The 17,065-nt window shown below is 39.4% G+C and overlaps 1 pseudogene; it reads right to left on the minus strand.

Moving 5' to 3' along the window:
* Positions 1 to 16,098: 16,098 nt before the first annotated feature.
* Positions 16,099 to 16,226, minus strand: LOC123461751 (annotated as a pseudogene).
* Between the last annotated feature and the right edge of the window lie 839 nt (positions 16,227 to 17,065).

The following is a 17,065-nucleotide window of genomic DNA, read 5'->3' on the forward strand; positions in this document are numbered from 1 at the left end:
CCCATAACCCTTTTCCCCTACCACCTGGCCAAAACTCAACAGAAGATCTAACCAAATTGGCTCCTTCCTTGAGCACCAACCCATACCTTCACAAAGCAACCCCCTCACTGGGCAGTCATAAAAGGGCATAAAAGCTCCCAGACACACCTCAATCTCTCTCTCTGGCCCTCTTTCCTGAAGTAAAGTGTGTGTTCTCTATCTGATTATTCTGTATTCCTGTGTCTGTCTCAGCCTCTCATCTGCTTCTCTCCCTGTGCACACAACTCTGTCTCTCTCTCTCTCTCTTTTTTTTTTTTTGTTCGTTCTTATTTATTTGACAGTGACAGAGAGAGAGAGAAAGAGGCAGAGAGACAGAGAGAGAGAGAGAGTGAGAGAGAGAATGGGCGCACCAGGGCCTCTGGCTACTGCAAACAAACTCCAGAAGCGTGCGCCCCCTTGTGCATCTGGCTAACGTGGGTCCTGGGGAATCGAGCCTTGAACCAGGGTCCTTAGGCTTCACAGGCAAGTGCTTCACCACTAAGCCATCTCTCCAGCCCCTATCTCTCTTTCCTCTCCCTCTCCCTCCCCCTCTCCCTCCCCCTCTCCCTCTCCCTCTCTCTAAAGGAACTGTAGCTCAGAATCTCTGCTCCAACCCTAACAATTACAATCATAAGAGAGCAAATGAATACATTGTAAACACTTCCCTAATAGAGTTACCAAGTATGTTATTTTTAGAATTATTTTGCAATGTGTAATAAACTGAAAACCCAAACCTTTAAGCATGATTTTTTAATCACAAAGAATAAGAAATCCAGGTAGTCTATAATTTGAGGCTTGTAAAAACCCATTTCCAAAGTCTGACTTCCATCTTTTACCACTATGGAGTCTAGTGTGTTCTACCCCAGAAAGCTCGTGAGTCTCCAGTCTTTTCACTGGGGAAATGTGAAATATAATGGAGGCACTCTGGCCTTGATCTCCATGGCCAGAAAATCCAACTGGCCTAGTCTAACTAAACACTTGAAGCAACTATGTAAACATGAAAGTGGTTGTAATTATTTTTGTCTTTTATTGGAGAACCAGGAAGATTTTTAAAGTTTTACAATGGCAGAGGAACAAATATTGAATTTCTAGTATAAGAGAAAGCTTTTTAAATCTTAAAACTTTGAAGAACTCTTGTACAGATAAGGCTGTTAAAGTGTGGAGCGAGGAAGTTTCAGCCTTGCCCTGAGCGACTCCATTTCACAAAGCAGCACTTTTCCCTATTTTGTGTACAGAGGCCAAGGGTTCTGCATACCTTTTTATGAACTTATCAAAGACATCACCTCAATAAAATGACACAATCCACTTACATGGAGCATATAAAATGACACCTAACGCTGAGGTATTATAGTGTCACCCACTCTGTCAGGACAACAGCTGGACATGTGATGAAGTTCATGTGAACAGGTAGTGAAACGCGCATGCTATTCTTGAGGACTCAGCTCCGTTAAAACCCTCTGCTCCATCTGGCCTCCGTTTGGGATATGGTTTGGTTATGTTTATATTATTTCATTTGTTTTTGCAAGACATGTTTCATGTAGTCTAAGATGTTCCTTGAATTCATTATGTCGCCAAGATGACCTTGAACTCCTGTTCCTCCTGGCTGTATCTCCAAATTGTTGAGGTTACAGGTATGTGTGCCACATCTGGCTGTTTTGATTATAGACATTAAGGCTCTGTATGTCAAAGACTTGGTCCCCTTGATAGCAACGCTAGAAGCTTGCATGGACCTTCAAGATGTGGAGCCTTATGTCTTTAGATCATTGGCTATGTGCTCTAGAATGAGAGTCTTCTAGTTTTCTCTCCTTCCCACTCCTTGATTGGAGTCGCAATTATGCGACATTCCTCTTATGACATGTCATCATCCCAACTTCACCAACACTAGTAGTGCTACCACATTTTGGATTTTGAACCTCAAAACTGTGAACTAACTAAACCTCTAATCACTTCATAAATAACCTGTGTCACTGTCAGCTATTTCCTTATAGAGACACAAAGAAAATACAGAGTGTTTCATCCAACAAGCAATGCTCCCTCCAGTTCCAATGCCTTTCCTCTGTACCAGTTAGACAGCAGAGAAGCACATGTGAACAGAACAGTTCCAACAACAGACCCCATCACTTTCAACACAATCTGCAACTTCACAGGGATCCCCAAACCATTATTAAGTCTGATAATTCAATAGCAAGAATCAAAGAACTCAACAAAGGGGAAGGGATAGGAAACAAAGGAATCCAAAGAAATAAGTACATAGGCTCAAGCAAAACACCAAATGTAGAGTTTTATTATCCTCTCTCATTGTCTTCCTAGACTAGAATGTGATAATATGCATGTAGTACTAGTAGAAAATTCACCTGAGTGTTGGTATCTTCAGCTCACACTTGGACTCCATCAGGAAGACGCAATTGATAGATTGATTCATTGGTCATCCATGCAGCTAATCTCAGTCTTTACATCAACTGATACCATGTCACCCAAAGGCCCACATGAAATCAAATCATTAATGTCTAGTTTAGCCAAAGGGTCTCCATCATAAGTCACATTGCAAAATGACATTGTGTGACCCATGACCACCACACAAACCAAAATACTCCTAGCAAACATGAAGTTCCCAGGAGTTAACAGATCATTTCCAGACAGGCAAAGAATAGATCTAATTTTGAGCATGGTTTAATTCTATGCAACACATTTCTGTCCTTCCTTTACTCCTCCATAAGCTTCCTCAGACTTGCTTCTCTTCAGAAACTCCACAGTTGTCTGGAGATAAGACTTTGTAGCCTAATTCATTGTTGCATGACACAGCAAGAGGAAAACCTTGGCATTATGTAATGTGCTGCAGTTTTCTGTCTCATCTTGACGGGTTGGGTAGTAGTCAATGTGGGAGGGGGCTCCAGTCCCCAAAATGGACAGTGTAGATTTCTCTAACACCATGTAGCTGGGATCAGAAGAAAAGCAAATCATTTTTGTTTATTTCGTATAAACCCTAGGGCTTTGTGCCTGCTAATCATACACTTACTGCTGATATGCATCCTAACCCCACAAAATATTTTTTTAAAAACCAACAAAAATGACTGTAACAACAAATTTACATATTTCCTCCTCTGATTACTTGCTTCATGGCTTAAAAGTTTCTTTTGCATAATTATTCAATGACCTTAAGATACAAATTCACTTAACTCAAATTCCTTTTCAGGGCTGCTGTGTTTTCTCTAGCCTCCTGTCTTTCTTTCAAGGTGGCTTCAATATTGTTGTCAGCCTAAAAGACAGAAATAGAAAGATATCTTTGTCTACTGTTCACTAGTTCTTACTCACTTTTAAGAATCTCATCATAGGTGAAGAGATTGCTTAGTGGCTAAGAAGCTTTCCTGCAAAGCTTAATGACCCAGGTTCAGTTCCCCAGTATCCACGTGAAGCTGGATGCACAAAGTGGCGCATGCATCTGGAGTTTGTTTGTAGCGGCTAGAGGCCCTGCTGCTTGCTTGCTCTCTCTCTCTCCTTGCAGGTAACTAAACAAAGAATCTTATCAAATTGTCTTAGCATGACTGCCTTTATCCTTGCTATACCCACAATTGATCCAGATATCATCACAGATAGCTCAAAACAATCAAGTATTCCAATGAGAACTTTTTTAAATACATAAATTCATTTTATGTACTTATTATTTATTTTCAAGGAGAGAGGGATAGAAGAGAAGCAGACGGAAAAGAGAATGGGTACACCAAGGTCTCAAGCCACCATAAACAAGCTCCAGATGCATGCATCCCTTTGTGCATCTGGCTTTACATAGGTACCGGAGAATCAAACCTGGTCCTTAACCACTGAGCAATCTGCCCAGCCCTCCCATGAGAACTTTAGATAATAAAAATATGTGAAAGCCAAACAATTCTTCCCCAGATAGCCATGAGACAGTATCAGGTAAAACATACTTAAAATAAGAAGACTAAGGGTCCATCATAAATTATGAGCAACTCACATAGCCCAAGGACAAAAGAAAATTGTTTTCAATTTTAAAAAGGACTCAGCCAACAGTTTGGAGAACAATTAAAAGCAGTTAGGAGAGCTGGGCATGGTGGTGCATGCCTTTAAACCCAGTACTCGGGAGGCAGAGATAGGAGGATCACCACGAGTTCAAGGCCACCCTGAGACTATACAGTGAATTCCAGGTTAGCCTGAGTTTGAGTGAGGCCCTATCTCAAAAAAATTTTTTAAGTATTTTAAAAAAGCAGTTAGAAGAGAGGATGAGCCAGGTAACCTCAAGTGACTTTTCACTGATTGGGCAAACAAAAGGTGATCAGCTCCCAGTTTGGGCCCAGGGACCTACATGAAGCAGGTGAGTCTCTCATTGCTTCTGCCTGAGATAAGCACAAAGAGTAACCAATCTCAATAAAGACAACCTCAGTTTCTATCCAGTTTTGGCCTTATGTCCAGGAGATGAGGCACCTCACTGGCAACACACTCTCTTGGGCGCTCTCATTTTTAGGAGTTTTTCCTCAATAAATCTACTTTCTTTAACAGCCCTTGTCCACATCCCATAATTCCTGTCCCACGTGACAGTGTACTTAAGAGCTTCTGACATGCCCTTGTGACCATGGACCATCTAGTACCTTATGCCCCTGGGTGAAGCCCAACAGAGCTGAAAGAGGCTCTTTTCAAACACTGCATCATCAGACCTGAGAATGAAAGAGTGAAAAGGAATCAAAATCTAGGTGCAACCTGTCTACCTGACTGTGAAACTGGGTGTACAGGATGCTTTCCAGGGTGATAAAATAAATTAGAATAGCTAGGAACAGAAAAACTGACCAAGACCTGTCATGCAAACTGCAAATGAAACTACTTCAGAATTATATCCAGTGCAGATGAATTGTGCTGTAGTGGACAAACACAGTCTGCAGAAAAGCAAGGAGTATGAAGTTCTATATCATGTTGACTATAATGTGGAGTTTTCAAAGGAAAATTACCACAAGTGAAAGAAACCTCAAGAAATTATGAACACAATAAAAGAAACATGAGTTTAAAAGTAGGTTCAGGTATTGCAGGCAAAACTTTAAAGCAGCAATTCTAAATTCATAGAAGAAATAAAGGAACATTTGTTTCAAGAATTGAAATAAGCCAGGCGTGGTGGCGCACGCCTTTAATCCCAGCACTCGGGAGGCAGAGGTAGGGGGATTGCCATGAGTTAAAGGCCACCCTGAGATGACAGAGTTAATTCCAGGTCAGCCTGGACCAGAGTGAGACCCTACCTCGAAAAAAACAAAACAAAAAAAAATTGAAATAAAAAACCATACCAATGAGATAACAGTTAGTGGATGCCAAAGAAGAAACTGCTTCCAAAGTCTAGATGGAATTTGAGCAGCAAAAATTTTTGACCATGAGTACTTACAAACAGACTCAACAATAGAGATTACAGAACAATCAGCAATATTTATTAGATGTTTTAAATTTTTTGCTAAAGTAGGCTAGCCATTATGAGTCTCTTTTTAGAACAAAAAAATTATTGCACGGGATTTTATCATTTCAAAACAAGTTAAAATAAAAATGAGCCCCAATTTAGGATTCCCCTTTGTGGAAAATGTAAAGCCAATTTATTTTTAGTTAGGTTTTCCCACTATTTTTCCACTTTTTAATATTATTACCATAACTATTATTATTATTAAGATATTTCGTATGGATACATCATATGTTGGTACCCTCTTTTCCCTCATCCCTGCCCCCAGTCCATATGGGATGCCCCTCAATAGAGTGGCAGGTATTCCCCATGGGATTGTGGTTTATGCATTGTGGGAGCAGCAGTCAGTTATTCTGGGCAGGGAGGGAATGCCTCTGGGCATGATGTCTCAACCTGTGGCTCTTACAATCTTTCGGCCCCTCTTCTGCAAAATTCCCTGGGCTGTGGTGGGTGAGTTGTAAGTCTACTTCAGTGATGAGCTCTTAGGAGCCTCTGGATTTCTACTTTGGTAGGTGTTGGGTGTCCTCAGGGTCTGTCTCCTACACCCTGGCACTGATTATCAAGTTCAGCATGGAAGCAGCGCTCTTGCTGGTTTCTCCATTCCTCTGTGGATTCAGCTGTGGCTTGGCTGAAGTATGAGGAATAGTTTATCTCCTCCAGTCTTGCAACCTTCTGAAAAAAGAACAGATTCTCCAATGGAGAAAGAAGTCAGCAGCATAGTTTAAATGGGATAAGCATTATTAACTTAGGGAGAATTTGATGTATGTAACCCCTCGTTAAGCTAAAGACTAGTAAGAACTTGACTCTGGAGAGCATAAGCCTTGTCTCCACAGGATTCTGATCTGGTTCCCAGTTCCAAATATGGGTTCCTTTATACTGAACGGATCTCCTAGCCAATCAGAAAGCTATTGGTTACCTATTGAGGCTGCATACCACTATTGCACTGGCCTGGACCTCCTGTCAGGGTGTCTGCTTCTGAGCAGGTTAGACCTCTGGTTGCTCAGATGTTGTTGGCCATTTACCCCTAGTAACTTATGTAGTGCTTTCCAGCACTAGACGGGCTGTCTGGGGACTGGCTTTCTTCTGAATATCAGCCAGGTCTGTCTGTGTTCTGTGAGCAGCATACGGTGTCTTCAGCAATAGGGTCTTAGCTTTTGCCTTAGGTTGGTCATCAAGTGCTTGGACAGAAAGCTGTCTGGATTTGGGGATGTCATAGGTCTCTCTGATCACCAGCTCAATATGAGTAGCAACCAATCTCTGGCACTAGGAGTTTCAGGTCAGAGACAGAAACTTTAAATCTTGGGCTTCATCCCACCCTCACCAGAGCCCTACTTTTCAGGTGTTCCCTCCTTACTCCTTTTAACGGTTATATCTTTTAGGTTATCTCCAAGGTAAAAGTTTCTATGGTATCAGCTCATTTGGGTTTTAATTTTATGTTTGTTTTCCCTTCTTCCCCTGCCCTTCCCCAAACCCTTCCATCCCTATTGAATGGGCCTTGAGTTGCCTATGACGCATGACAGCAACTCAAACAGGTCCAGGTTAGGAACCACAGATAAGTGATATCAAGCAGTGTTTGTCTTTCTGTGATTGTGTGGGTCTGCTAAGTATGATCTGCTCCAAGTCTGTCCATTTTTCTACAAATTTCATTGTATTATTTTTTCTTACTGCTGAGTAGAATTCAATTGTGCATTAGTTATCTATTCATCCAATGATGATAATCATGGTTGATTCCAGTTCTTAGCAACAATGAATTGAGCAGCTGTAAACTTAGTTGAGCAAATATCTCTGTAGTGAAGCATGGAGCATTTAGGATAAATGCCCAGTAAGGGAATAACTGGGTCTGTTGGTAGCTCTATATTCATCCTTTTGAGGGATCCCCAAATTGATTTCCATAATGGCTGTAAGAGTTGACACTCCCACCAGCAGTGGATGAGATTTCCTCTTCCCCACATCCTTTTGTCATTGTTAGATTTTTAAATAATTTCCATCCTTACTGAAGTCAGGTGGAATCTCATGGTTGCTTTAATTTGCATTTCCCTAATAGTTGGGGGATATTGAACATTTTCTTAAGTGTGTGCTAGCCATTTGTAATTCTTCCTCTGAGAACTCCCTATTCAGTTCTCTGCCTTACTTTTGGAGTGGGTCATTTTTCATTGTTTAGTGGTTTTTTTTTTTTTTGAGATCTTTCTAGGTTCTAGATATTAGGCTTTTATCAGTGGTATAGCTAGTGAAGATTTTCTCCCATTCAGCATGTAATATGTTGGCTCTGCTTTTGGTGTGTTTGTGCAAAAGCATTTTAGCTTCATGAGATCCTGTTGGTTGAGTGAAAAATCAGCAATATTAAAGACAGAATAATAGGGGTCATTCAATTTGATCTAAAGAAAAAGGAAAAAGGAACAAAGCTTCATAGACTTGTAGCTCAGTATGCAATTTAAATGTGTGGAAATTTATTGAATATTGCTAAGAGGACAATTTTAATGTTCTCACAAGATAAGTACATGAAATAACATATAAATATGATGCACAAAGCATGTACATACAAAAGTATATTCCTTCTAGAGCTACTGGAGAAGTTTTATGAGGAAAGGAAACTGAATTCTGTCACATGTTCAGTAGAATTCACAAGTAAATGTGGATGGACTAAACCCATTTGTATTATGAGATGGACATAAGCCTTCGGGAATCATGGGCAGAGTGTTACGGTTTGGATATAAATTGGTCATCCTAAAGACATATTTTAAAGGTTTAGTCCCCAGTGAGGGGCACTATTGACAGATATTTGGATCATAAAGTAGCATCATCATGGATCTAAACATTGATTAGTACATTGTTATATGGGCTATTAAGAGGGCAGTCCTGGCTGGAGGAAATAAAGTCCCTGGGGAAGACTACGATAGAAGTATCTTATCAAGTCTCTGTCGTTTCTGTCTGCTTCCCAACTACCAAGAGGTGAGCCACTCTGCTCTGCCACATGCTCTCATGACCATATATTCTGCCTCACACCAGCCCATAGCAACACAGTAGGCTGACCATAGACTATAAACAAGCCAAAATACATCTTTCCTCCTTAAGGCTGACTTTCTCAGACATATCCAACAGCAGAAAACTAGCAGAATTACTAAAGTCTATCCTTTTCATATTTGAAGTTGGAAATATTTTTTTAATTTTTCCAGTGTACTCACTTTGATTAAATTTTCTTGAATTTACTGGATTTCTAATTGAAAGTACAGAATTTTATCACTTTATGTTGTTATAATTTACAGAGGTATTCCTCATTTTCTCTAAGAGCCATGAAAATTTTTGTAAGGAATCTGTGAATTTATATACTAGTATATCTAAGCATTGATTAAAAAGTGAATAGACTGTCTTGTGCCTATGTAAGCCTCTGTCTTTCAGTTTTATGTGCATTTTGTTATAATTGACAAAAATTCATCATATAAGTATTACTCTATATATAGAAGCTGTTTATCATCATGCATCTTATTTTTTAAAATATTATTTATTGATTCATTTATGACAGAGAGGAATAGACAGATAGAGAAACAATGGGTGCACCAGGGCCTCCAGCCACTGCAAACAAATACCAGACACATGTGCCACCATCTGCATTTGGCTTACATGGGTACCAGGGAATTGAACCTGGGTCCTTAGGCCTCACAAGCAAGTGCCTTAACCAATAAGCCATCTCTCCAGCCCATCATCCTGCATTTCCTAAGCCAGCAATACTAAAACTGTATATAAGGATGTTGTTAATTTGTTGCTGATATTATTTTTGTATGAGTGGTGTATGTGTGGTGTGGTCTGTATAGTATATACATATCTTTGTGCTGATGTGGCACTTGTACATTTGCCTATTGTACCTCCTACACTTTCCTGTAGCAGTAAAACATCAGGCAGCCCCCTCCATCACTGACTTGCCTGTTTATCCTTGCAATGGAGTTTCTTACTGATTCCAGAGCTTGCTGTTTCATGAACCCAGGAAATTTCCTGGTCCCCACTCCCCACAGGACTAGGGTTATAGACATGTGTGACCATACTCAGCTGTTATGTAATTTCTTAGGATTTGAACTTGTGCATCCTCAGGTCTTCACACTTTCACAAGAAGTGCACTTAACAACTGAGCCTTCTTTATTTCTTTATTTATTTATGAGTGACAGAGAGAGAAAGAGGGGGGAGGGAGAGAGAGAGAAAGAATAAGAATGGGTGCTCCAGGGCCTTCAGCCACTACAAACAAACTCCAGATGCGTGTGCCCCCTTGTGCATCTGGCTAACGTGGGTCCTGAGGAATTGAGCCTCGAACCGGTGTCCTTAGGCTTCATAGGCAAGCACTTAACCATTAAGCCATCTCTCCAGCCCTCAACTGAGCCTTCTATCCAGTCTGATGATGAATGAAACTTCGAGTGCTCTAATGTATCATTAAAACTTACCTAAAGAAACAGTAAGTCCTCTTTATCGAGTCATCTTTCTAGTTCCACATTTCTTTCTTCCTGAGTCTTAATTCTAGTAGTGTGATACCCAGAACACTGCCATCTTGGGAGACTTATTGCTCACAAGAGGTTCTAGAAGAGTTATCTTCTTCATACACTTTTATATAATGAAATCCTACTTACCATGTCTGCCCACTTTGACACTGGAATATTTTTGTACAATACTATTTTTATTAAAGAAAGCATACTTTTATTGTGTGCATAGTACATTTTGCTATGTTTAAAACTAGCCTTTATTGCTTACAAATCCATAAAAGTGAACATTTTAATATTTTTCCCTTCACATATATTGTGTGTAAAGTTTATTCAAAAACATAAACATGTTTAAGGATCTAGATATGTATTACTGAAGAGATTTCTAGAATTATACTGCCAATTTAAGCTCCTACTAGGAGCTAAATTCCAAAAGTGTAAATTGTACCTCCTCTTTCCCAAACTGATTATGTTTACCCTTTGAAATTGTTGAATATTTGATGGCAATTGTTACTAGAAAGATTTGTTTTTGTTTCTTCTTTGGCGAATGGTCAGTTCTTATTCATTTTAGCACTCATGGGTTTACTTAGAGTGGTTTCTTTTTCTACTGCTTCCCATTCTGTATAATTTGCAGCTAATTTAACATATCTTTGCACTGAAACTATCAATTTACTTCAAATTCAGAGAGGTTAGTTCTTTTGACTATACCAGCCTGAAGTTCACATGTCAGGGGGCCTTGTTCTTCTTTCCTACTTACATAGCTTTCTTTGATTTGGTTTTTCATCTTTTAGTACAGGATTGAGCAATTTCTATAACTGCTGTTCAAAACCCTTTTTCCCTACTTTGCTAGACTGGCCTTACAATCCAGACTGTACCTCTGCTTTAAGAGCTTTCAAACCCAGTTCTGCTGAGCTCCATAGTTGTGGGGTGTGGAACATGAAGGCTGTAAAGCAACATTTGGTTTAGATTGCAGGGCAGTCTTCTCTTTGCGTGCGCACACACACACACACACACACACACACACACACACACACACTAATTTACTGATACTCTCTACTAAACAAGCTACCCTGGACAGCCATTTGAGATTGAGTTTCATCATATACTACCCACTGTAGTCTATAAACTGGGCCGTGAAGTATCTGCTACCAGCATACTGGGGCTCACATTATGGAAAGAAACAACTTAGCAATGAGATAATTTAAAGGGACCATTAGATAATGACTTTTAAATGATCTGGCTTGTTGTTAGAGGCAATAAAGTTTTAAAATCTCAAGCTAAGAACTATATTATTTCCAACTGTTAAACTGATACATGGAGAGAAGGAGGGGTAGTTTGGTGGGCATAGAAGTACACTCCCATTGACTATTTGTGTAACTAAGATTTTTTTTACTTCTCTAAGTTTTAGTCTCTTCATTTACAAAATGTTATAACACCCAATTCTGTGGGTGTACATAAGGAGCAAGTAGAAGGTGAGCATGGTTATGCATGAATGTTATTCCAGTACTTGGGAGGCTGAAGCAGGAAGACCAGGAGCTCAAGGTTAGCTTGTGCTACACAGAGCATCCCTGTCTCAACAGCCTCCCTTCCCAAAAAAGAATCAAGTGGAGAATATGGGTATGCCAACACAGACAGTCAAATTGCCATCCTAACTCATAAGAATCAGAATATTTGCATAGTATCAATTTTTGCCAATCATTCCAAAATTATGGGGCTCAAAACTTACATAAAGCAGAAAAAAAGAGAAACTGTGTCTCCTCACAGCCTTCTTACCATGCCTAACACATATTATCTGGTCCAGAGTTGCAGAGGAGGTCTCCTAGTAAGGTTCTGGGGAATTTTTATCTGATATGATGAAGAGAATTTGTTACAAAACATCTTCATTCTAATACTAACAGATATTTGGCTTATGTGATGTTTTGCAAGTAACCACAGCAATAAATTTCAAGTTATACTGTTATACTATCCTTTTAGTCAAGGATATTTTACAGAGAACATCTTATAGATAAGGACTCTCACTTCTAGCAAAATCACCCATCTGTTTATCTAGAGCGCATCAAGGAGGTTAAATCAGTCAAGCACACTCTTTTTCCTGTATAAATTTCTGCATACTCACCTCATCCTCCATACAGAAAGCCAATGAGTCTTAGGCTGCTTTAACAATTTACCCTCCAAGTTTATATATAAAACGTAAGACTTCTAAGCTTACATTCATAAAATATTCCTTAATAGGATGCCATAGTTGATATTCTCAAATCAGTAGATGATCTGTTTCATCATACAAAGAGCAGTATAAACCTGCATACACACACACACACACACACACACACACACACACACACACATATATATATATATATATATCTCAAATAATTAATGAGATAATGGATATTTGATGTTATTAACTTTGCTTAAAATATTTGATACAAATGTATATTATATTGATGGGAATATCAGCAAAGCCTAAATGAGCTCCTAATGAGAAATAACCTATTGATATAAGCTAGGATTTTGTCTATCACTGCCCTGTAAGGTTTGTAAGATTTTTGAGACATAATATTCTATGAAACCATTTCATTAAGTGGTATTGTGTTATTGAAAGGAACCTTGCTGAGCTTAGTATTCCCCAGGAAAAGTTACTGGACAAAAGTTCTGTAGTCATCTCTATTTCCTATACAACCTGGAGTCAAGATACTTCCCTGACAGTAGAACCTTGATGGCATCCCTAAAGCAGTGTAAGCTGTCATATTGAAAAGATATGTGGAGTCTGCTTCAGATCATTGCAGGGGAAACTTGAGAAATATGTGGGCTCCAGAGAACAAAAATGTGAGTGAGCAGTGCTACCTGGATGCTCAGCGGGGCAAGGTCTATGTTTCACCAAGGGATTATTCTGGTATATGCTTGAATTATCCTAAATACAAAATGGATCAAATATGAGATCTTCATGGAGCCAGAATCACCGAAATAAAGTAAAAAGGTCTAACCACAAGGCTCAAGTAGTATATCTAATACTTTAAGAAGGCTAGACAAGAGGCCTGTTCATCATACTGAAGTTCAGAGTGATGAATCTAGGGCAGAATATTAGAGGATTTACTGAGTTTTGAGAGAATAATCTGGAAAGCCAAAACTAGAGAGAATGCAAGTAAGAAGTTTACTAAGAAGACAAGATAACTTCTTTAATTTGAGATAATCTATGAAATGGGAAATTCTATGAAATAATTCATGATATTCTATGTAAGTGAAGTCAGTCCAAGCAAATTTCAGGCTAGTTGATAACAGTAGTTTGACAGTCATCAAGCTCTCAGTGAACAGAGCCTGGAAAGACCTCAAGTGGGGTTTTAACTTGCCATTTGAAAACATATGTAACTTTAGATAATTTGTATAAGCTCTCTAATTCTTAGTGTCTTCATCTTTAAGGTAGGCAAAATTATTGCCTCAGCTTTTTAATTAAGACTGTGCACAAACAAATTGAGCTAACTTATGGACCATGTATACATGTAAAATATAAATATACAAAAACTGTTGATAAATATTGGCAATTATTATTTGTCTACTTTATTGTCTACCTGTACAGTAATAAAGAGTGTTAAAGGAACTTAGAAAACATTTATTATCTATATATTCATTAATAGTTCACAAAGCCCATTCTTGGTGGCAGGTGTAGGCTCTAAGGATGAGCAAGGCACTCAGGGTTACTGTCCTCATATAGAAGGAACAGTTATTAAAACATGTTCACAGGCTGAGGTATATCCCAGTGTTACCTGCCTAGCATGTGCAAAGCTTTTGGTTTGATCCATAGCACACACACACACCCCAAAATACTTGTGTGAAAAATGATGAAGGGAGAACATGAAAAATGAGAGAACAAGAAGGGACTTTAACTTGATAAGAAAAGTATGAGAAAACTTCCCTGAGGAAGTGACTATTGAACAGAGACATTGAAGGATGGTAGAGTTAATTATATAAGAACAGGGAATGGAAGCTGGGAATGGTGGAGCATGCCTTTAATCCCATCACTCTGGGTGCAGAGATAGGAGGATAACCGTGAGTTCAGGGCCACTCTGAGACTACATAGGAAATTCCAGGTCAGCCTGCGCTAGAGCAAGACCCTACCTCAAAAAATCAAAAATAGAAAAAAGAAAAGAGATGAGGATGGAAGGAATCTCAAGCCAAAGGTTATTTCCACTTGCATATCGCCTAAGTTAGGAAGAGACCCTGAGAACAAAGGAGTATAGGCAAAGCAATGAGGAAGAGAAAACTGTAAGGAGCCAGTGCTGAAGAACTATATAATGTCATAGTGTTCCCTGCATGCTGTCCTCACTGGCTGCATGCAACCCCCTTGTCCAATACAAGGGAACACTAGAACAAAGCTATTTGGGGTGAGGATGGAGAGGATGGTTGAGTGGGTGGGAAAAGTGAAGGATTCACATTTGAAAATGCTGAGCTTGAGGTACATCAGGGTCATTTACAAGAATAGGCCAAGCTGTTGGGCAGCTGTATCTGGAGCTCAGAGCAGATATCCAGGATGAAGACAGAAATTCATGACTCATGGGAAGAACATTGGTCCTAGGAGAAGAGCACAAGCCTTTAGAAATGCCAGCATCCAGAACCAGCCGTTCATCATTCTGTCACCCAGTGGGGTGGATGCGCATAAGAAACTAGCACTGAACCAATAAATCTATTTGGTAACTTTCCATTTATCTTGTTTTTCTACCAAACATTTCTTTATTGAAATCCCAACCTCATCCAGCTAAACTAAGAGCTTAAAATAGAGTTTTATGTATCCATGCTATGCAGAATAGGGAAGAGTAACTTGACTATTGTCTGCAATTGCTCAGAAATAGAGATGAAAGTTGCTGACTCAAATGGAGGGAAAAAACTACCGAGAGGTGAGGTAGCAGGACAGACACCACCAGCCCAGAGGTAAAGAGACATAGTCAATGTTGTACTGTTCGTAGCTGGGTCTAACCCTTTAAAACAACACTTTACAAATTTATGTCTGTAGAGTTGCCTGGGAAGCCTCTTAAGATTCAGATTCTCAAGAACTTTGGTAAAAGTTCTTGATTCAGCTCATGACTCATATGAAACCCCAGAAATGGTGTTTCCACTTATAACTAGTTTTTATTATAAGGTGTTTGGAAAAATACATGTTAAGAAACATTGCCCTAGAGTGACTGCCCCTAGGAAATCTCCAAATGCAGCCATGGGTCTCAACGTTCCTTTAAAAACACATTCTGATCCCATTGATGTCAGGTATGTAATTAGGATAAATTTCTACATGCATTCAAGTTCATTCATAGATTTCACTTTCTCATCTCTACAATATTTATACTTACACACCACAGAATGGTGTTATAGGAGGGTGATAATGTGCTATAGTGTTAGACAATTTCACTTCTCTTTCTGTCTAAGAAATTTCATAGCTATTTGTGTCCTATGTCACTTCCATGAACCTTTTGAATTTATAAGCTCTTTCTTATTCCTTCCCTCATCTCTCTTCCTTCCATTGAGATTGTATTTATTTATGTACTTAGATAGCCTTGCTCTACTAGCCAAATTCAGACGCACTAGCAGGACAGAAGAAACATTGAGAACTTGTTACCTCATTTGTCAAAACAAACTGATTTCTTTGAGATCAGAAGAAGGATGTCAAAGGGATTAAAAAAAAATCTAGGAATATTATATTAAGAAGACAATAAGTTTAGAAATTATTTCAGGGATCACTTGAAACCTTTACAATTTTGAATCTCTCTGTCCAAGAACATAGTATCCTAAAGTAAATGTGTGTGTGTGTGTGTGTGTGTTCCTCAGGAATGTTTTAATGTTTTTCTATTGTACTTAGCTACATATTTTCATATTACTGGCACAAAGCACCTGACCAAAAGCAGCTGATGTGAGGAAAGTATTTATTTTGGCTTACAGTCTTGAAAGGAAGCTTCATGATGGCAGAGGAAAACATGGCATGAGGCAGAGGCTAGACCTAACCTCCATGTCACTGCATGTAGAAGGAGCAGCAGGAGAATGAGCAGAACTCGGCAAGGGGATGCTGGTTATAACTCCCTAAACCTGCCCCCAACAACATCCCTCCTCCAGTAAGCTCCAAATTACCATCAGCTGAGAACCAAGCATTCAAAACACGTGAATTTCTGGGGTATATCTGATTTAAACTATCACATAAGTTGTCTACACTGATAATACACTACATGTAGTATTATCATGATAAGAAAGCATATTATTAAGTGTTATTAAACTGATAAGAACAGACACTAAACATGATCTTGGCCAAAAGACCGAGAAGCAATTTTTATTAAGTGTTATATGTTAAGAATGTGTGTTGGATTTAAATAATGAAGACAGCATACACTGTTGGGATGGACTATGGAGAGACCTGGCTGGAATCCAGAAGACAGCCAGTTCCCAGACAGTCCATATAGTGCTGGAAGGTGCTACATGAGCTACTGGGAGAAAGTGGCCAACATCTGTCTAAGTAACCCGATGTCTAAGCTACTGAGAAGCAAACAACCTGATGCGATGCTCACACAAGTGCAATAATGGCACACAGCCATGGTGGGTAACCAACTGCTCTTGAATTGGCTAACAGATCTGCTCAGTGGAAAGGAAACCATATAGCTGGAACTGGGAAGCAAGTCAGAATCATATGCAGATTCTGCTTCCCATTGTCAAGTTCCTATTAATCTTGAGCTATAAAAGGGTCTTTAAATTCCCTCTAAATTAATAATGGTTGTCCCATTTAACTGGTGCTGACTTCACTCTCCATTGGATAATCTGCTTCTCTTTTTCAGACAGGAGATGGACCTGAGGAGATAAATGACACAGTTCACTCCACCTCAGTCCCAGCTGAAACCACAAAGGAAATGAGCAAGAGTGCTGGTTTCTCAGTGAACCTGTTACCAGCACAAGGGTGAAGGAGATAGACACTGAGGACACTCAACACCTTCAAATGGCAGATGTGGTGGTTTGATTCTGGTGTCCCCCATCAACTTAAGAATTCTGAATTCTAGTCTTCCCAGCTGATGGAGATTTGGGAATTAACACCTCCAGGAGGCAGTTGGGGGCAAGCTTATGAGTGTTATAGCCAGTGTCACCTTGCCAGTGTTTGGCACACTCTCTTGTTCCTATT

Source organism: Jaculus jaculus, chromosome 6, assembly GCF_020740685.1.
Source record: "Jaculus jaculus isolate mJacJac1 chromosome 6, mJacJac1.mat.Y.cur, whole genome shotgun sequence".
Classification (NCBI taxonomy): Eukaryota; Metazoa; Chordata; class Mammalia; order Rodentia; family Dipodidae; genus Jaculus; species Jaculus jaculus.